Here is a 6,002-nt window from a genome sequence, read left to right as displayed (position 1 = left end):
AATCAACTTTAAGAACACACACGATACAACGTGCCCGGCGAGGCCAAACCTTCCACGATACAGCACCTTGCACGGTAACCCCGTGTGGCCCTAAATGGAGTTCTTTCATCCCCTCTTCCTGTGCAGGCTGGAGTTCCTCAAGGTAGCGTTCTGGGCCCTGTTCTTTTACTGGTTTTCATCAATGATCTCTCGGACTCTCTGGAAAATCCTCTATTTCTCTTTGCCGACGACTCCACCCTCTGTCGTACCATCTGTCATCCCTCAGACCGGCAAGCAGCAGCTTCTTCACTCACTGCAGATCTGGATAAAATCACAAACTGGTCCAACACGTGGAACATGTCTTTCAATCCAGACAAATCTCACACTCTCACTATGTCTCTTCGAAAGGACCGTTTAGAAAACCCCCCCATCCACTTTCTCAACAATCCTCTCGAAGAAGTGTTTTCTTTCAAGCTTCTAGGTCTCACTATCTGCCATGACCTTTCCTGGGAAAGTCACATTTCCAACCTCGCCTCAAAAGCCAGTCGCCGACTGGGAATCCTCCGTCGTGCAAAGTCCTTCCTCGGCCCTCTTGAGCTCCTCACCACTTACAAAGCTTTTATCCGTAGCCTGATGGAGTACTGCTCTCACCTCTGGGCTGGTGCTCCTGCCTCCCACCTTTCTCGACTTCACGCTGTCGAAACCAGGGCATTTAAGATCATCGGCATCTCCCGCAATGAAGCTGAGTCTTTGGGCCTCTCACTCAATCACCGCAGGTTGGTCAGTGGTCTTTCTGTCTTCTACCGACTCCTCTCCAGCCTTGCCCCCCCTGCTCTCTCTGCGATTTGTCCCCACCACATTTCCACAGGGCGCTCAAGGTCCGCCAACAACCCCCTTCTGGTAAAACTACCAAAATCACGAATCACTGCTCATCTTCACTCTTTCATTCCTCTTTTTTCCCGCCTTTGGAATAAACTTCCTCACTCTATTCTTTCCCATTCTTCCCTCCAGGCTTTCAAAACAGCTGTTCACCACCACCTCTTATCTTCCCCCATCCAAATCCTCGATCTTTTCTACCCCCGACAATCCACCCAAGCCCACTTGCTTCATTTCTCCTGCTTTCCTTCCTGAAAGTCCCTGAAATGTCCATCTTCTCTTCGCCATGTTCCCCGTCCCATCCCCATCCCTCTCCCTTCCACAGTTCACCTAATGTGTCTGTTCCCCACTGTTTTGTCCCTTCCACTCCCACCCCTCTTGTCTCATGCCTCCTTGCTGTGAGTTGTGTGTTAGCTCTCATACGAGCCTCGACCAAGGTATACAAAAAAAAAAAAAAAAACCCGTGCACCACGCTCGCACGACGGATTAAACCACGTACTCTACTGGCGTAACCACTTTTTTTTTCTTTTTTGTACGAGGTCGTTTATCTACTATCATTCTTGGTGTTATAAATGAAGAAAGGAGGTGACAGTACATGGCTTAAAATACTGAGGCAGAGTACACAACGTTAAACAAGGATAATGGTCACTGAACCTGGAGGAGGTCACATAAATCATGTACCAGTCAGTCAGATACACTGAGACCATCACCGGGTAGACTGCCCTCCGGTCTCGGGGATTATTCTGCCCCATGACAGTTTCTGCAAGCATTGTGACCACAATATGACTCCAAGCATCCAGAATAAAATCCCTGAAGTGTTTGGGCTGGTAACGTACACGGTTGGAGCGTCTTGGTGTCCAGACGGTTGGGGACACCATTGGATGTTCCTCACAGGTGTCGCCGAAGGCTTTGGAGTAACCAGGTCTACAGGTGTCAAGCCTCGGGGATGCATCAGAACCTAGATCTGGTACCTGGCTACTAGGGATTTGGAAGGATTCAGCACTGTCGGCAGGTGAAGACAGCTCATAGGGGATGAATGGGGGGTCTGGTGGTTTTGTTGCTGGTTGGAGGCATACGTCCTCGGTTTGTTGTGCAACACCATATCCCCGATTGCAAGGGAGTGGGGGCGTATCCTTCCAGTCATCTGGGACTTTGTAGCATTCAGACTTTTTCACCCGATAAGCTGCACTCCTCAATTGGGACCCCACAAATTTACGTATGTTGCACCAGGGTCCATCGGTGGCAGAGACGAGGTCGCGGTTTCTTGCGCATGACTTGTTACGATCAGAGTACAAATAGATCAAATCACCGACTTCCACTGACACATTGGGCTTGACGGACCCCATGGGTGCCTTCGACTTCTCACTATGGGGGTGGTTAATGGAACGAAGTTGGTGTTGGGCTTGTATCATTTGTAAGTCCGAGAAGGGGATTTGTTGATTGGTGAACTGATCCCGCTGGCACCACATCTCTCGGGCCGAGAGTCCCCGTGCACGAACTCGTGAGTTCATACTGGCGGTGGCCAGTGCGAGGGTTAGTGGAGGTACTGGTCCTCCCATCGGCTCCTGTCGTAGAAGTTAGTCTTCACATTCACGAACTGCCTTCTCGGCGATGGGATTCTTGTTGGGATTTTTAATGCGACCAATCTCGATGAACATCCGGTGATGTTTAAGAAGCTCATCGTGGACCAGACGTGTGAAGCCAGGAGCAGGATCGGTGCGGATGACAGCAAGTGGTCCATCCAATGGCCGGAGCTCTATGCATAAGCGGATCAAGTTGTCGCGGAGAGTGATGTGTTGTTCATTCTCCACAATGCACGATGTCGTGCAGGAAGTGGACCATTCTCGCAATATAAGAACCTGCTGGTGATTGCATTTGATGATATCCACTGCAAAGGATACACCAACAGCACCAGGGGGTTCTCCAGTGGACTGCTTGGTAATGGTATGAGGAAAGTTGCGCAATGCAGCACACTGGTCACACCTCGAGGTTACCTGATCGATTGCTCTGTCCAAGTCAAGAGCATAAAAATAGCGGTGAATCACAGAAGTGAGTTGATGACGACTCGGGTGATCCAGTTGGATGTGTAATGCTGTTAGTAAGCCATTGACGACCTGACGTGGGACAATAATGCACTCACATGCCGAGGACAAGGGCTTGTCCCGACGGACTACAACTAGGCCATCTTTGGAAAGTGACGCAACCTGGAGGTAACGTTTGACATCTTGATGTTGGTTGTTTTCTTCGATGGGCGGGTGCCCTGAATCAGGTGGGCATGAGTCCGCCTTAAGTCTGCGCACTCTGCCTGAACTGCTATCTCGGCAGTTCTGTTGGTGAAGGGCAGTTTGGTTCGGCCGGAAATAATGTCTTGGGCTGACACCTGCAGGACTACGTCCTCCTCCTCAAGTCTTATGAATGCACAAATTCGACAGGAGGTGTCGGTACAGTCTGGTGCATTGCGGCTGGCAAAATCAGATGGGGCATTGGCGGATCCTGCGAGGTGTCGTACGGTCGCTTGATAACGGCTGACGGTGGACAGGAATGTGGATAGACGAGGGCTCGCTGAAAACTCGCCATGACAGAGCTTCTCATACGCTTGTACGCACGGCTTGCTATCAGTGAGGATGGATACATGACGTTTATATAGGACAATGAAAGGACTAAAGTGTTTTACTGATACAGCAATGGAAAGGGCCTCCACTTCACATGGCAACCAGGTAGGTTGGCGTCCGCATAACTTTGCGCTAAAAAAAACCCGCAAGGTGAGGTCTTCCATTGCGCATGATGTACAGAGTTGATCCAATGCTGTGTTTTTTGACAGAACCATCCGTCACGATCCATAGCTGATCACTTGGACGAGGAAGAGTAATTGTACGAGCTGACGAAAGAGCAGCTTGGGCTCTGTGGAAGGCAGAATGTAACTCATCAGTCCACACAACTCTGTCTAGTGATTGGCATCCAGCCACAACATCATCCAAGGGGGATAAGAGAGCGGAGCAGTTGGGGATAACACGAGTGAGAACCTTATATGCCCCGATAAAGGATCTCATTCCCCTGACCTTCTCAGGAGCCGAACAAGTAGAGAGTGTAGCCACGCGGTGTGGGCTGGCCTGGATAGTACCGCAAGACCAGATCCATCCGAAGATGGTGGTGCTCTTTTGACATACAACTGTCTTCGTAGCAGAGAGGCGAAGTCGACATTTACGCAGAGCCTGCAACACCATTCTCCAGTTCTGGAGAAGTTCGTCCAATGTGTCACCACCGCAATAGAGGTCGTCAGCGAGTTTGGCGACGGTCCCCTTCTCTAAGAAATCACCAAGGACGCGACACATGAGTTCTTCGAGTGCCGTCTCTGATCCAGGCATACCCATAGCGGATCTGGTATACACACGTATTCCCCGGAAGGGTGTGGCTACACCGCAGTACTTCATGGACTGGCGAGATAATGGGTTTTGGTAGAAGGCACTCGTAAGGTCGGTAGTAATTAGATACTTCCACTGAGCAATTTTGCGGAGGATGGAATGTACGTTTGGCATGAGAGAGGGTTGGGGCTTGCTGTATCGGCCCACATCAGCAAAGGCTGTGACTAAGCGGAACCCGCCACTGGGCTTCTTGATCAAGAATGAAGGATTCAGGTATTCTACAGTAATCCCCATGTCCTCAGGGCGAGCAAAGACTCCAAGCCTTTCAAGTTCATCAAATTTGTGTTGTAGTTCACACAGTTTATCTTGCACATACTGTGGTAGACGGCCTTTGCATTGTGGAGGCTGAACGGGGCCCAAAAGAGCCTCAAAGGGGCCTGCAGCACCATTGTAGCCTTGGAACACTGGGTCAAACACTTCATCAAACTCTTCAAGAAGGGCACAAAACTTTGATCGTGTGTGAGGAGCGAACATGTTGTCAGGGTTGAGGATGACAGTCGAAGAGTGTCCTGAGAGTGAAGTGAGTGTGCGTTTTAATTTGGGGGGGCTGGTGTCGGTATAGTCATCTGGGTGTTCTTCGGGTATGTACATAGGGCGGATTTGGCAAAATTGCTCATGTCGTTTGAGAACTCTTGGTTCGTTAGTTAAATTGGGGATCCGAACCTTCCCGCTGATGCTACGGATGACTTCTATCAACGAGCTGTTGGGGTTGGTTGTTTGGGTCGTTAAGCCACATGTAATTAACCTCCCGCTCCCCCCCTCCAAAATGCACAGTGGTTGGGTCCATCGATGCACAGTGGTGGGGGAGCTCCTCCCATTGAACTGTGAATAAGACTGGCACGATTATGCCTACTCAGATTGCATTCACCATTGTGTCGCCGCCAGACAGCCCTTTCTCTTCGCACACGCCGCCATGTTGCTATGCCCAGTGAATGATTCACGTCGTTGCGTTATGTTTCTGTGAGAAAGCATTCATATCGACTTTGGCATTCAACTCAAAATTAACATTCAACGTTCAAGATCTCCCGATTAATTTATCACGCGAGTCGAAATATAACTGCGATGAGAAGGGGCGTACCAAGATGGCGCTTGGTGGCGACAAATTTCCCCCACTCGATCTTTCCGGTCTTCAATACAGTTCAACGGCTCCTCTGTCTGATTCCTCACTTATTTATTTGTTTGTTTGTTTGTTTGTTTGTTTACCCACCCCCTTTCCCCCGTACTCGGGAGCAGATGTTAACACAAATTCGTTTGTTGTAATCGTTGCAAGAGGATCGAGTAAACCTGACAATGACGGCCCGGGCAGTAATTTGCTCGGGTGTCACAATTGCACCGTTTCCATGGAGACTGCCATGTCATTGAGCGGTGCCGAGCGCTCCGTTCCGTTGGAGTGCTTGTTTGAGCGCTTTGAACCAAGCAATGCCAGAATCCAGCCGTTTGACAACAGGACATAATAATTATTACCTCAGGAATTTTTTATTTTTTTTAATCGATTTATTGTTCATGTTATCTTTAACTAACGTGGTTACATCTTTTTCGTAAAGATACCTCATTCTAATTCAATAAGATGTGATATGTTAAGTTTGCGATAAAGCGGTGAATGAACGTTGGTTCGCTGTTCGATGTACTCAATGAAACGTTCGGCCAAAGCGGCATCACTTTGATTGAATAAAAAAAACCAATAACCTTGAAAAGAACAGGGGGGAACCCCTCCACCCCCCCGAT

Source organism: Eptatretus burgeri, chromosome 12, assembly GCF_056783735.1.
Source record: "Eptatretus burgeri isolate ZD-2024b chromosome 12, Ebu_testis_v1, whole genome shotgun sequence".
NCBI lineage: Eukaryota > Metazoa > Chordata > Myxini > Myxiniformes > Myxinidae > Eptatretus > Eptatretus burgeri.
The sequence above is the reverse complement of the archived record's forward strand: the minus strand, read 5'-3'. Positions refer to the sequence as shown.